The following is a 15926-nucleotide window of genomic DNA, read 5'->3' on the forward strand; positions in this document are numbered from 1 at the left end:
ATAAGCTGACTTGTGATACCATAATGTTGTGTTGAATTTTATATTCTTAGAAAAGAATCTGTCAACGTGTTGACTAATTGCAAAGCATTTAATCAATCAGGATTCATGTATTCAGGTGCTCTGAATTATCTGACTCTTTAATTCTTACTTTATAAACGAGAAAACTGGGGCATGGAAAAGTAAATTCTCCTAACCCCAAATTATTACATTATTAAGGACAGGACTTAGAGGCCAGATATCTTAAGTCATCAGTATTCTTTTGGCTCACAGAATTGGCAATATGATCTAAAGGTAATAACTAGGTGATTTTCTTTTATATGAATTAATGATGTCAGTTTTCAAATATTCACAAGTGCCTACTGTGCAGGGAAAGAATGCGTGGCATACAAAAGATGTAGTCCAGACCTTTAAGAAACTTTCATTTAATGGGAAATCAAGAAGTGTACATGTAAGAAGGTAAGTAGCAGTGTGGTAAAGACACTCTGTAAATATCAGTGAATGGTATTGCCAAAAAGTGCTATTGATAGAGCAGTACTTCATTTCTGTAAGCATCTGTTGATCTCCTGCTGAAAACAAGAGGGACAACAGGACGCCTCGTAGTCAGGATAGAAGAGAAAGGCCTTGAGTTGAGCCTTGAACAATATTTAATATTCAAAGGCTTAAGAAAGGAGAGCAGTTGAGGAGGGGAGAATAGTTCCAGCAAAAATGATGGTGTGCAAGATGAACACAGTCAGGAAAGAGCAGATTGGTCTGGATGGAGAGGAGGATTTGCATCATTTGGGACTGCATCATTTATACCGTTGAAAGCCAGGATTGAGTAAAGCTGCAGTGAAGGGACTGGTTCATATGGAAGCTTTATTTTAAGAAGATTAATCTGATAGTGACATGTGCCAAAAACTGAATAGGTAGAAATGGGATGCAGAGAGCCCAGTTGGAACTGAGTCTGGTGTAGTAATGCAGGATTGAGGCAATAAATGCCAAACTACAGTATCACCAGATAATGGATATTTGAATGGACAGTTTAAAGGAAAATTGATGGTATTTGGTAATTTACTAGGTAATCGAGACCAATGGAATTAGAAGGAAAAATGACTAAACATAGTCATCAAATGGTTTTTCTTAAAAACAATGAATCTGTATTTTGGTGTAAGAGTAGCATTTTCTTACAGCTTATTGCCTAGTTGGTACAGTTGCCTTATGATAATGACTGCCACCATGCTTGTTCCTCTTTTAACAGCTGTGAGTCCCCTACCAGCCAAACACCTTCTTGAAAAGGACAATGCCTTTTCACTTCTCTCAAGTGCTTGGCAAATAGGAGGCTTTCTGAAGTTAGTCTATAGTTAGGGGTTCCCAGTTAGTATTTGAAATATTAAATCATGCCAGTGGTTGACAGTACGGGCTCTCATGTTAGAGATTTTCCTGGCCCTACTGTTCATCATCAGCTGTTAACCTCAGGCAAGTTAATGGACTTTTCTGAGCCTTAGTTTACTTATTTATAAAGTGGGATTATTTATAATGTCTACTTCATAAAATTATGAAGCCTAAGTCAGGTAACTCTGATAATGTTTAGTATGATTCTTAGAACCTAGTAAACAATCAGTAAACAGAAGCAGATGCCACATGCCTGATTTATAGCCAAGAGGAGAAAGATCAATCTGAAATTTTCATGATTTATGGATTCAAATTATACATTTCAAAGATGCTTTATAAGCTATTGTTTTGGTAAGAAGAACTGAGCTGAAACAGAATTTTCTGACAGTAATGATTATTAAATGATGAAATAGGCTTTGGTGCAAGTGAAAAAGACTTTAGAGGATATAGATGTTCACCTCGTGCATATTAAGTGTACAAAAATTCACTAAGTAGATATGTTTATCTACAAAGAAAGGTCATTAAAGTTAGTAAACACCCCCCACCCCATCCCACTTTTTTCTGAGACAGGGTCTCACTCTGTTGCCTGGGCTGGAGTGCAGTGGCATGATTGTGGCTCACTGCAGCCTCAATATCCTGGGTTCAAGTGATCCTCTCACTCAGCCTTCCTAGTAGCTGAGGTGTGCACCACCACACCGGCTAATTTTTAAATACTTTTTTGTAGAAGCGAGGTTTCACCACGTTGCCCCGGGTGGTCTCAAACTCCTGAGCTCAAGTGATCTGCTCACGTCAGCCTCCCAAAGTGCTGGGATTACAGGCATGAGCCACTGCGCCTGGCCAGTAAACCCCATTCATTTACACCATCTCATTTGTCTCTCCAGCAATCCTGTAGGGTAGGTAGGATCTGTCCTTATTTGTTATTTAGGTGAAGAACTTGGAAGTGGTGTGAGGACTAGGTGTTTTGCCAAGAGTCACGCAGCTGGAGTGGCAGAGCTCTCTCTATACTCTTCTGATTCCACAATGCTGTTTACATCACATCTGGAGAACAGCACTCTGAGGCACAGATGTTCAGTGGGAGGGATGAGACACAGGCTGCAATGCCAAAAAAGTAACTGGGAATAAAAGCAGAAAACAAGACATTTGTTTCTGTTAAAATGAGGCAGAAAATAAGGCGTTTGTGGTTTGGGATTGAGCATTTGGAGAAGTGGGGAGCGATTCGATTTGGGTGAAACTGCTCATGGAGTGCTGCGTCTGGTTCTGGACAACTCATTACTAGGCTTATGGAAACCAGCTGGAGGAGGTTCAAAGAAAAGCTCCAACATGATTAACGGGCTGACGGGATTGATTTATAAGAAATATTAAAAGAATTAAATGTGTATAGCTCTGCTAAGCAAAGATGAAAGAGACACCAGCTAAATGTATACAAAAATCTGAAATGTGTAAACTTTAAAAAGGGATTAATTATTTAACATGATATATGGGGGTACAATATGCAGTAACAGGATAAAAATTTCAGCTGAGTATCCACAAAAATTCCCCGATAATGAATCTGTTGGGCTGTCTGCAGCGTGGCCTTTCTCTGGAGAGACAATAGAAATTCCAAGCCTTATGATTTTAAAACTTTCTTGGGAACTAGGTATTAGATGATGTTAGAGAATTATTAATTTGGTCAGGTACGATAACAGTATTGTGGGTCTATAAGAAAAAATTTCATTTTTTAGAGTTACATACTCTGAAATAAGCCTAGAATATGATGTAAGACATTTGGTTTAAATACTACAGTAAGGAAAGAAGGGAGAGAGGAAGGAAAGAAAGGAGGAGGAAGAGAGGAAAAAGAGGAAAGAAAGAAGAAAAGACAAGAGAAAGAAAAAGGACAAAGAAAGTAGGGTGGGCCCTGTGGCTCATCCCTGTAATCCCAGCACTTTGGGAGGCCGAGGTGGGAGGATTACTTAAGCCCAGGAGTTCAAGGCTCCAGTGCGCCACTGCACTCCAGCCTGGGTGACAGAGCGAAACCCTGTCTCTAAAAAAAGGTAAGTTAAAAAGAAAGAAAAGGATAGATGAAGCAAGTGTGGCAAGATGTTGGAAATGTTGAATCTGAAGGAAGTGAATGTGTGAGTTCACTTTCCTCTTCAATCTTCTTTATGTATGTTTGCCAACTTTCACAATAAAAAATGTAAATTACATTTTCCTGATCAAAACTTAGTAGCAATATTAATCCCTGGGCTCCATGACTAGAAAAGCCTCATTACCACAGGGGCAGAGTTCTGGCTGACCAGGGAGCACAATGGTTCGCCATCATGCTCTGGTAAGATACTGTGGCCTGAAGGGCCCTTTCTAAGATTGTAGATAGAAATCCAGGAAACTTCTTAGAACTGCAGACTTCTCAGGGTACCTGTAGGAAGTGGGTCTCCTAAGGTGAGAAAGCAGAGGGCAGAGGTCATGATTAGAGGCTGACCTCTTCTGCTCTTCTGCCCCTCATTCATGGAGAATACTGGACATTGAGTGGAGGTCTAGGTGTCTTTGGAATAGCAAAACCCTACTTTTCTTTTTCTTTTGGAGACAAAGTCTTACTCTGTTGCCAAGGCTGGAGTGCAGTGGTGTGATCTCGGCTCACTGAAACCTTCGCCTCCCAGGTTCAAGTGATTCTCCTTCCTCAGCCTCCCAAGTAACTGGGATTACAGGTGACTGCCACCATACCCAGCTAATTTTTGTATTTTTAGTAGAGATGGGGTTTCACCATGTTGGCCAGACTGGTCTCGAACTCCTGGCCTCAAGTGATCCGCCTGCCTTGGCCTCCCAAAGTGCTGGGATTACAGGCATGAGCCACCACGCCCAGCCACAAAACTCTAATTTCTTGAATGGAGAAACAGTTTCCCCTTATTTATTGAGTTTGGGAAGCAAGAAGAGGGGTAATTCATTAAGTAAAAGGTTCCCAAATCCAGAAGACATGGATAAAGCTGAGGCTTTATTTTTTTAAGGAAGAATTTGTAAAACTGTCTTCTTTTTAGACTCTTTAGGAAGACCTCACATCCTTGCCTCAAACGTTGAGAGTGGGAAATCTAGGCAGGTTTTGAAATGCTCACCCTATGTCTGCTTTTTTGTTTATTAGAAAAATATAAATATTTTATCTGAATTTTGCTGATAGCAATCAAGCATGAACACAGCCCCGCTATTTGAGGAGCTGTCATTTCTGAATTTCTCCAGCATGCACAACGAGGCCAGCAAATGGCAGTAAGAGCGAGGTGGATTCTAGCTCAGTAGAAGGATGAACTCTGGAACCATCGGCCCTGACTAAAAGTGAAGCAGTGGCTGCGTTGTGGGAAAGCTGGCTGGAGTCTCTGTCATAGGCAGACATTCTTTTTCTCCACCCCGTCACTGTGTTGATTCGGGCCCACAGTAAGCCTCCTGGCCCCTAGGATGGAACCCCCACCATCCTCCTCTGCCTTGACTCCAGAGTGATTGTTCTGAAGCACAACTGGGCATCCTTCCCCTTCATGAACTCCTAGCAACTGTGGGGACTCTATCCCTGTGCTCACACCATGCCTCACACGTAGACATTCCTAATGAAGATTTGATAGAATTCTTGTAACCTCAGTGCCTCCCACTCGACTCTTCTAGTTGCTTCTCTCTATGCCTTTGTACATACATTTATTTTATTATTTTTGAGACAGAGTCTTACTCTGTCACCCAGGCTGGAGTGCATTGGTACCATCTTAGCTTACTGCAGCCTCCACCTCCCAGGCTCAAGCAATCTTCCTCCCAAGTAGCTGGGACCACAGGTGTGTGACACCATGCTCAGTTAATTTTTTGTAATTTTTGTAGAGATGGGGTTTCACCATGTTGCCCAGGCTGGTCTTGAACTCCTGGACTCAGGCGATTCAACAACCTCCTTTGTAACACTTAACCTCTGCCCAGAGGGTGTTTTTTTCACTTTGTCCACCCAGCGATATTTCAAGACCCAAGACTCACTTTAAAGTTTATAGTGATAAAGTCTTTTTTTTTTCCCCCTAAGATATGAGGTCTTGTTATGTTGTCCAGGCTGGTCTCAAACTTCTGGCCTCAAGCAATCCTCCTGGCCTCCCAAAGTGTTAGGATTACAGGCATAAGCCACCATGCCTGGACCATAGTGAAGTATTTTTTTGGTGGCTCAATCAGAATGAATCCATCCTCACATCGGTCGCCATGGCTCACCATGCATTGGCTTGTTATTCTACCTAGCACTCACCTTTTTTTTTTTTTTGAGACAGAGTCTCGCTCTGTCACCCAACTGCAGTGCAGTAGTGTGATCTTGGCTCACTGCAACCTCCACCTCCTGAGTTTAAGCAGTTCTCTGTCTTAGCCTCCCAAGTAGCTGGGATTACAGATACACACCACCACACCCAGCCAATTTTTGTATTTTTAGTAGAGGGGGTTTCACCATCTTGGCCAGGCTGATCTTGAACTCCTGACCTCATGATCCATCTGCCTCGGCCTCCCAAAGTGCTGGGATTACAGGCATGAGTCATGGTGCCCGGCCCCTAGCACTCATCCTAATCATACATTTACTTTGTCTTTCCCGCCAGACTTATGTTTTCACCTTTATTTCCCCAGGCACTTGCCATCATCAAATTCTAGTCACTTGCCATCATCAAATAAACCTCTGGAGCTACGATATTACAAACATGAAGGTGTTGAGCACTCAGCAAGTTTAAGTGAGTAAACAAAGGCTTTCATTCATATTTACTGACTGTCCTGACTCTGGTTCAAGGAGAGCATAGTCCACAGAACCAGGGACCTGGCTGCTCTGGAAGCTAGACTTTAGCCTACCCCTTGGTCCTTGAATGGGGACACATTTCCCTTCATACCTGTGTTTTAGGGACAGAAAGATGAGTAATGCCGTGATATATGCTGGAAATGTTTATTCCACTACCCTAAGCTGACTCTCAACTTTAACAATCCATGAAAGAAGCAAGTTGATATATAACTTATTCTAATTTGTCATGGCTTTCTTTATTTGTTTCCGGTTAAAAGAGGAGGTGGCATTGAATTGTTTGTTTGGTTTGGTTTCTTCTTCAGTAAGAAGCATCTTAATATAACTAGTCTGGACATCTGTCCCATTTTCAAAAATTACAAGTTTCGATCATTGCTAAATTGTACAGATCCCAATCTGTCTGCTTTGCATACATTTGCATTTATAAAAGCAGAACCTGACTAGCAGTCTTTCTAATGCAATCCCCTAAATGCATGAAGTATTAGATTGCTTCTCCCCATTGGTTTATGCATTGCTAAAGGCTTAAAAGGATCATTGACTTGAATTATTTAATATGTACAGCAGGTTGAGTTTCCTTTCTTTTTTAAGAAAAGAACCTTCAGGGGCATTGCTTTAGTTTTTTAATGTTAAATCTCATTTTTCTTTGAAAATAAGAAGTTAAAGCTGTATTCGCATAAGCTCCCAAAGTGCCAGATTTTCATTGTGTTTTTAAACCATCTAGGAAATGTTTGATTCTAATGAAACGTTACTGCTGAAAATTGGGCTGAAATTGCTGGGCTGAAAATATTGTTATAACTTCATGTTATTCCAATGTTGTATTATTATTTTTTCTTTCTTTTTTTTTTTGGAACTGATACAGATGAAGAGACAGGGAGCAATCCAATGGGTAATAAAAAAGGCAGCCTGGACTGTTGTTGCTGTTTTTGAAATTTAAGCTGGTTTTCAATTAAATGTGAATGGTCTCGGACTGGAAATGTTGAACATTTTTTACCATGTAATTTACGTTTTAGTCTTACTGGGTTTTTTTTTTGTTTTTTTTTTTTTGATGGTTTACATTTTCCCCATGGAAAGCAGCTATGTCATTTCGGTGCGATTCGATGGTAACATCTGGGTGCATGGTTTTATTTTGGTTTGTATTATGTTCAGAAAGCGCGATGCCAGAAATAGAGTGGTGTGTAATGTCTAGTGTGTCTTCCTTTAACAATCAAAGGCTCTTATTTAATCCACTTAATGAGACACTGCAGAAATTTCAAAAATGAAAGTCCCATCCACATAAGGCAGTCCTATAATGTAAAAAGTTTAGGTGTGGGAATTAATAGAGTGATCACATAATTTATCAGCTAAAAGGAGACACTTTTATTTTGAGACTGAGTCTCACTCCGTTACCCAGGCTGGAGTGCAGCGGCACCATCTCCACTCACTGCAACCTCCGCCTCCTGGGTTCAAGCGATTCTCGTGCCGCAGTCTCCTGAGTAGCTGGGACTACAGCTACTCAGTATTTTAGTAGAGATGGTGTTTCACCATGTTGGCCAGGCTAGTCTCTTAACTCCTGACCTCAGGTGATCCGCCAGGCTTGACCTCCCAAAATGCTGGGATTACAGGCGTGAGCCACTGTGCCTGTCCCGGAGACCATTTTGAGAGTGAAGAGGGAGCATGAAAATAATTCATTGATCTACAACTGGGACCATCCAGGGCAAGCCAGTTGCCATTACCACTAGCTAGAAAGCTTGCCAAGGTCTCATTTACCGTGGTATACAGCAAATTATTCTGTGAATTCTGGAAATTCTGGTAAGTCATTGAGGTAGCTCTGTGCCAAGGAACAGTCTGGTAGGATTCTAATATTTCAGGCAGTACAACACTTTCCTGCATTTGTAGCAGGTAAAGGGAGGTTAGGGCAGAAGACAAAACCATTGGGACTCGACAAAGAGCACAAACGTCTAATGATAAACCTGATGTATCTAATGGTAAATTGTTATCAGCTAAAGATCTTTCATAATAAATAACATCAATTGTAGGAGGGCACAGATACTGTGGAAAGCTGGGATTCAGGTTGCCTGTGGCTTTAATTCCAGAGTCAGAAATATTAGTCAAGGATATCAGTACATGAAATAAGTTTTCAATGTTATATGCCACAAGATGCGGCTGTCCTATTTTCACTTCCAGTAATTCCTTCCGAATTAATATACCTTAAAAATAGCTGCAGCTTCTCAAATCTGTGAGAATCATATGTGCTGCTTGCTACGCTTTCCTTTTTCCTGAAGGTCTCTTTGAGGTCTTTCAAGAACTCAATTCAATTCAGCAACAATTAGGGGTCTAAGGTATACAGACACTGCAAGGTGACCCTGAGACAAAGAGGAGGGCAAACCCCTGCCCTCAGCCACCTCTCTATAATACAGGAGAAAGAAAAGAAATACTAATACAACACTACATAGGTAGGTGCCATTAAAATGGTACATACACCAAGCTGGCCAAGATGGTGAGACCCTGTCTCTACTAAAAATACAAAAATTAGCTGGGTGCAGTGGCACACACCTGTAATCCCAGCTACTCGGGAGGCTGAGGCAGGAGAATCACTTGAACCTGGGGGGCGGAGGTTGCGGTGAGCTGAGATCATGCCATTGCACTCCAGCCTGGTGACAGAGTGAGACTCCATCTCAAAAAAAAGGGGGGGGTACATACAGCCGGGCGCGGTGGCTCATACCTGTAATCCCAGCACTCTGGGAGGCCGAAGCAGGCAGATCACGAGGTCAGGAATTCGAGACCAGCCTGGCCAACGTGGTGAAACCCCTTCTCTACTAAAATACAAAAATTAGCCAGGCATGGTGGCACATGCCTGTAGTCCCAGCTACTTGGGAGGCTGAGGCAGGAGAATTGCTTGAAACCAGGAGGTGGAGGTTGTAGTGAGCCAAGATTGTGCCACTGCACTCCAGCCTGGGTGACAGAGTGAGACTTTGTCTCAAAAAGAAAAAAAAGTATATACATTAAAGGCAGGTGGTAGGTATAAGGAAATTTGTAACATTAGAATTTTCTGCATGTTTGAAATATCTTATTAAGTTTTAAAAACTAAAAAAGGGAGATACATGTATATTTATGTATGTGTGTACATATATACACACATATATACATATGTATTTATATATTTGTATTTTATATATCTGTGAGACTTTAGAGGACCAAGAAATCACATCTGGTTATGGGGATCTGTGATGGTTTTATCTACCATTTTCTACAACATACCTTTCCCTTTGCAACCCAGCTTCCCTAAAAACTGTCTCATAAAGAGTCCTCTTTTCCCTGCACCTCTGCAGTGGTAAGCAGCAAAACACACATTCTTTTGGGTCCCCAGAACATTCCCTATAGTTTGCCCTTAACAGCCTTTGTTGTGAAATGTATTCTTTCTGTCTGAACCTTGCCTGCCTCTCATACATGGAGTTTTGGATCCCGGCTCCCGGTCTGCCTCCTCACCCCCTCCCTTGCCAAAAGAATCTGGTGTGTGACCACTGCTCCTCTTTTCCACTGCCACAACTCCAGTCCAAGCCACAAAGCTCTCTCACCTGGACTCCTGCGGGGAGTTCCTTTCTCTCTGCATGAGTCGATTCTCCGCACAGCTGGCAGAGGTAAGTGAGACTGCGGAAGAGGCAGGTTTGCAAGTCCAGAGGAAACGAAGACTCTACTGTGCACCTGCCGGGTATGAGGGGTGCCAGATAGCTGAGGGATGACTGTGGAGGCGAGCCCGAGGCTTAAGGGAGAGATAGGGGCTGATGATATGAAATTCGTCAGTGTGTGGCTGATGTTTAAACCCAGGGGACAGGATAAAACGGTTATTCCAGGGAGAGCGTAGATAAAGAAGTTAAATGGCTCCTGGGTCCTTAGCCATTCAAAACTGGGCCTCTGAGGCAGGAGGAAAGACCAGAAATAGTAGATTCCTGGTACTCAAGGGATAAAGACTTAAAAAGCTGGGACCGGCCGCTGCTGCTGAGGGAAGTAGGGCCGAAACAGAAGGGGAATCACTGGACCTGGAGAACTTGAATTTGTCGATAACCTGAAAAAAGAGCAATTTTAGATACCATTTGAAAATACAAAAATTAGGCAAAGGGCACAGAAAAATAAAAAATACTTATTACTGCAGATACTGCATGCCTGGCACTGTAACACCCTGTTTAATTCTCACAGCAATGCTATAGAGTAGGTGCCATCATCCCCATCCTACAGATGAGGACTTGAGGTGCAGATGCATTAAGCAGTTTGCCTCAGGTTATACCAGCCGGTTAACATAGAGCTAGGATTTGAGCCCAGATGGGCTGATCCCAGAGCCCATGGTTTAAATCACTAGACTGGTGCTCACAGAAGACTGTAACCAAAAAAAATGAATACAAATATAGGGAGCTCCCTGGGCAAGCAAATTAGGAGTTGTTTAGATAGACGTGAAAAGGAAAGTGAGGGAGAGGGAGAGTCATTGTACAGCAGAGAGAGCCATGACAGCAGAGACAGCGAGCTGGTAAAGTGGCTGGCGATCTAGCCTTTGAAAATACCTCCAGAGAGGCCCAGCATGGTGGCTCATGCCTGTAATCCCAGCACTTTAGGAGGCTGAGGTGGGCAGATCACCTGAGGTCAGGAGTTCGAGACCAGCCTGACCAACATGGCGAAACCTCTTCTCTACTGAAAATACAAAAATTAGCCGGGCATGGTGGCAGGTGCCTGTAATCCCAGCTACTCAGGAGGCTGAGTCAGGAGAATCTCTTGAACCTGGGAAGTAGAGGTTGCAGTGAGCTGAGATCACGCCACTGCACTCCAGCCTGGGTGGCAGAGCAAGACTCTGTCTTAAAAATAAATAAATAAATAAATAAATAAGTAAATAATAAATAAAATACCTTCAGAGAGCCCCGTCTCTTAAACCTTCTGAGAAATTCACATCCCTTTTGATGAACACAAATGCTTTACACTCTCATTGTTATTAGTAATCCAAGTTATCAATACCTAAATCACTTAGTACTCAATCTGGCATATAGTAATCACCTAATGAAGAGATAAGAGTCATGGAATATTCTGCAGCAATTAGAATCAATAGACTCACTATATACATAGCAACGAAGTTGGATCTTAAAAACCGACTTCAGTGAAAAACGAAAGGGTAAGATGTGTCACACAGTACCATTATGTAAATTGATAATATAGGCTTACACAGTTTGTAAGAACACATAATAAATACATGTACATTAAACACATTGAACGGTTACCTATGGGGTGGTGGCGGGAGTGGGGGGTAAGTCAGCAAGCTGGAATGGAACATGAATAAATACATGAAGTAGGAATTGGAAGGAGTAACAATAAAAATGTGCATGAACTGAGGAGTGTAATTAATCAACTCACTGCATCTGATGTTAAAAATAGAAATATAATAATTGTTATTATTACTCCTAGATCTTGCACTTGCTTTCACTTTTAGAATGTTGGACTGTCCTTCAGGTGGCACCCTCCGTGCACTTGCTCGGGCAGGGGAGCTTTTTCCTCCAGCTTTCTAGGTGATTTAACATATCAAAAAATGAGTATAAAAAAAGGCACAGTGCTCCCTGGGTAGCCTTTCTGGACTTCAGAGCTAAATTGCAAAGTCAGTTTTAAACATGTGATTTCATCTATGTAATTAGGGCAAGGTAGGAAACTGACACCAAAAAAATGTGATTTCTTATGGTGTTACTATCCCTTGCAAGCAGAGAGTCAGCTGCCCTTTTTTGTCCACTGATTGAAGGCAAGATGCGCTGAAAGCCGCTATGATCACGTCTGCAAAAGCACACTCTGGCCCCTTGGCAGCAGGCGCCCTGCACATTCTCCATCTGCACGTCCGGTGGTGACACGGTGCATAATTGCGGCCCCTTCGTGGTACAAACTCTCTCACTTAGCTCCGTCAGTGCTGGCACAGCAGAAAAGAAGAAATCAAAAATATCTGGATTTGAAAGGTAACAAGAAGCTGGAAAACAACTCCTGGCCGAGCCTGGGACTTTCAGTGGAGACGTGCAGCCTCGTGTTTTTCCACTGACAGCTGAAAATGAGCCCAGCTTCAGCAAAGCTTGTTTCCTTCCTTCCTCAAGGTTACCGGCAATTCTCCGTTCTTTCAGGAAAGCAAGAAAATGAATCTGGGATTGTTGTTCTTTTATCTATTATAGGATTGATAATACATTCCTCCACCAAGTGTTCTGCTTGTAACAATGCTCACTTCCTGACACTATTGTATATGCAGGAGTATTACTACCAAGGTAAACACAGAATTGGCCGCTCGATTTCAAATCCCCAAACTGAGTGAGAGAAATCAGAACTATAATAGGGGATTCCTTGGAGTTGGATACCCATGTGCGACGGTCAGAGAGCTTGCTCATCGTATGCAGGGGCTGCTGCTCTAGCAGCGCTTACTGCTTCATTTCCTGGCCTTTACGCTTTTCTCAGCTCAGTTGCCTTTCTTCTCTCTGGCAGTCACGTTCCTTTGGGTCAAACGGCAGATGATTCTTTGGAATCACCTCGTATTCAAAGGAGCTCCAACAAGGCATTGGGCATCCACATTCATTCTCCTGAAAGAAGAATGTTATGGAAGCCAAGGTTGCCATGGTGCCTCTTCATGTTGTTTGCTCAGCCAAGGCCCAAGCTTTGTGCTTTGAACATGAAATTAGAGAGCTTCAGAGCAAGATCCACATTTTCAGTGACCCCATGCAACTGAATAAAAGTCAGAAAGCTGGAATGGAACCTAAATGAATACATGAAACAAGAGTAGGAATTGGAAGGAGTAACAATAAAAATGTGCCATGAACTGAGGAGTGTAATTAATCAACTCAGTTCTGTTACAAGCGGAACTGTGTCAGTCAACAATCGCCGCAGTTATCTCAGTGACCACCTTTTCCCAGGTGGGACAGTAGGTGCTGGAATGGGTCACTGAGCATTGCCCAACCAGAGTTTGCACAAGAAGCTGGAAGCTCTGACTGGGGATCCTAAATATGTGAAAGTTAATAGGCTCTTTGTGCAGAATACGAGCCCCGTGTATGGATGTAGCTGAAGGGTTGGCCTTTAAGTCTTTATTCCTTCACAAACCTGGTAGGATGGATATGCTTTTCTCCTTTTAAAAAATGTTTGTCAACAATTGCATTTATGATGCCATATACAGTAACTCCCAGATCACGACCCATGAAAATGCTTCAGAACCCAGTATAAGGAGATTTTTAGCTATTTGTGACAAAAGAGAGGCTGCTTCAGTGTGGAAATTCTTCAGAGAAGTATTTGATTGTTTTCTCAGATTTTTTTTTTTTGGAAACAGAGTCTCACTTTGTCATTCAGGCTTGAGTGCAGTGGCTGCGATCATGGCTTACTGCAACCTCTGCCACCTAGGTTCAAGCAATTCTCCTGTCTCAGCCTCCAGAGTGGCTGGGATTACAGGTGCATGCACCACCATGCCTGGCTAACTTGTATTTTTAGTAGAGGCAGAGTTTCATCATGTTGACCAGGCTAGGCTCAAACTCCTCACCTCAGGTGATCCACCTGCCTCAGCCTCCCAAAGTGCTGGGATTACAGGTGTGAGCCACTGTGCCCAGCCTGTTTTCTCAGATCTTATATTTTGTTACTCAAGCTTTCATTTCTATCTTCTTATTCATTTTGGAAGTAGTACACTTAAGTAGGGTTTTAACAATCAAATATCTTTGGAAAATTCTCTGGTTCCTTTCTTATTCCTACAAAAATGTGTTCAATATAGCTGTTATATTTCTTTCAAATTATTCATTTCTCTAACTCAGAATTTATCTTATGCCTAATTTTTATTGAATAGTCTTCACTTCTTGTCATTCAGCTTCTGGTCTATTACTCCATTCTAGGTCTAATTGGCTATTATAATAAAGAGCTTTTAACAGATTCCTTCTCCAATGTGTCTTATCTTTTGACTGCATGCCAGTGACAAACCGTCAACTGCTTTGATTCTTCGTAACATTCCGCAGAACATGCTGACTCCTCTCTTCCTGAAAGCAATGACCAAGCACAGCACTGTAAGATAATATGTACCCAACAGGGACATGGGTGCATAGCAAAAATTGGAAGGAAGGAGGACCTTTCTTAGCAATGGGTGATAGGGTCCCTGGATTTAGGCTCCAAAGGGTTGTGAGGTGAAGCACACATTGTCCATGGCCAGGAAGCACAGAGGAGGGATGAAGAGCTATGCCTAATGAAACTTCATCCACACAGAGATGGAGGCTGCAGCTGCAGGAGCTCGGAGCTGCCTTACCCAGACCAGGGGCCAGGGAGGGCTTTCTAGAGGAAACAGCCTCTGAGCTGCCAGCTGATAGAGGAACTCCACGTCAACTCTTGTGGTTCCCCAGGGCTGCCTTTTCCACACCCATTTATTGGCATTGAAGTTTGACCACCTTCAGGCCCTAAAAGCCTGCCAGGTCCTCTTCTCTGCAGAGCAATCCCACCAACCTGCAAAAGGCTGTCACCCCCATCTCCTGCTCAGAAACTGGATCCCTGGAAGGACTCGGGGCCACTGACTCCATCCTGGCAGCTTTTGCAAGAAAGGCTTCAGACTTAAGGATGTTTCCATCTTTGCCAGGTTGCCTTTTCTCCTTCTCTTAGGCTTCGAGTTTGGAGCACGCAAATGTGCTGAGAAGTCAACCCTTCCTGCAAGGTGAAACACAAGGGCCTTTCCCTGCAGAAAGAAGAAAGCAGATGGAACGTCCGTCTTCCTCCAGTAGAGGATTGACTCTGTCGGGCAGCCATCCAACATGGAAAGCACAGTGCCTGCCTGCCTGCCTCCCTGCATCCCTCCCTCCCTTCCTCCCTCCCTCCCTTCTCCCTCCCTCTTCCTTCCCTCCCTCTCTCCCTCCTCCTTCCCTCCCTCTCTCCCTCCCTTTCTCTTCCCTTCTTCTCCCTCTCACTTTCTCCCTTTCCTCCCTCTCTCCCTCCCTCTCTCTTCCCTTCTTCTCCCTCTCACTTTCTCCCTTCCCTTCTCTTCCTCTCCCTCACCCCCTCCCTCTACTCTCCCTTCCCTTTCCTTTCCCTCACCATCTCCCTCCCCTCACCCTCTCCCTCCCCTCCCTTCTCCTCTCGTTTCTCTCTCTCACCCTCTCTCTCCCTTCCCTCTCTCTCTCCCCCTTTCCTATCCCTTTCCCTTCCCTCTCCCTCTCCCTTTCCTTCCTCTTTCCCTCTCCCTCAGCCTCTCCTTCCCCTCCCCTTCCCTCTTCCTCTTCCTCTCCCTCTCCTTTCCCTCTCCCTCCCTTCCCTCTTCCTCTCCCTTACCTCTCCCTCTCCCTTTCCTTTCTCTCTCCCTCTTCTTCACCCTCTCCCTCTTCTTCACTCTCTCCCTCCTTTCCCTTTCCCTCTCCCACTCCTGCCTTCCCTTTCCTCTCCCTCTCTCTCATCCTCTCCCTCCTCTCCCCTCTGACTCTCCCTCTCTCTTCCCTCTCCCTCTCCCTCTCCCTTCCCTCTCCCTCCCTTTCCTCTCTCTCCCCCTCTCCCTCCCCTCCCCTCCCTTCCCCTCCCTTTCCCTCTCCCTCTCCCTCTCCCTTCCTTCTCCTCTCCCTTCCCTCTCCCTCCCTTCACTCTCCCCTCTTCCCTTCCCTTCCCTTTCCCTCACACTCTCCCTCCCCTCCCCTCCCTTTCCCTTCCCTCTCTGTTCCCTCTCCCTTTCCTTCCTTCCTTTCTTCCTACTTTCCTACCTTTAGGGCTTCAGTCTTTGGAGCCCATTCTGAATATGCTGTAATGTCTGCCCCTTGCTCTTCTCTGTTGAAAAAGGAAAGACTTGGAAGCCACTTACCTTTTACTGAATAAAAAAATTAGTAAA

General features: G+C 43.6%; 1 protein-coding gene and 1 long non-coding RNA gene across 6 annotated transcripts in view; both read left to right on the plus strand.

The window, feature by feature from the left end:
* TRUB1 (TruB pseudouridine synthase family member 1) overlaps nucleotides 1-7368 on the plus strand; it is a 66333-nt gene extending 58965 nt beyond the window's left edge. Inside the window, exons 9-11 of one of the 5 annotated variants that reach the window (XR_013525126.1) lie at nucleotides 368-456; nucleotides 5962-6062; nucleotides 6981-7191. The gene's annotated coding sequence lies outside the window, so the exon portion shown is untranslated. Of the gene's footprint in view, nucleotides 1-367; nucleotides 3186-5961 lie in introns of those variants that run through there. The other 4 variants (XR_013525127.1, XR_013525128.1, XR_004732173.3 and 1 more) reach the window with 4 other exon arrangements.
* Nucleotides 7369-8761: 1393 nt separating this feature from the next.
* LOC144578756 (uncharacterized) lies at nucleotides 8762-14003 on the plus strand. The gene is made up of 2 exons (XR_013525129.1): nucleotides 8762-9738; nucleotides 11833-14003. It is a non-coding gene; the product is annotated as an uncharacterized LOC144578756 (long non-coding RNA).
* Nucleotides 14004-15926: the final 1923 nt, after the last annotated feature.

Source organism: Callithrix jacchus, chromosome 12 (assembly GCF_049354715.1).
Source record: "Callithrix jacchus isolate 240 chromosome 12, calJac240_pri, whole genome shotgun sequence".
Taxonomy (NCBI): domain Eukaryota; kingdom Metazoa; phylum Chordata; class Mammalia; order Primates; family Cebidae; genus Callithrix; species Callithrix jacchus.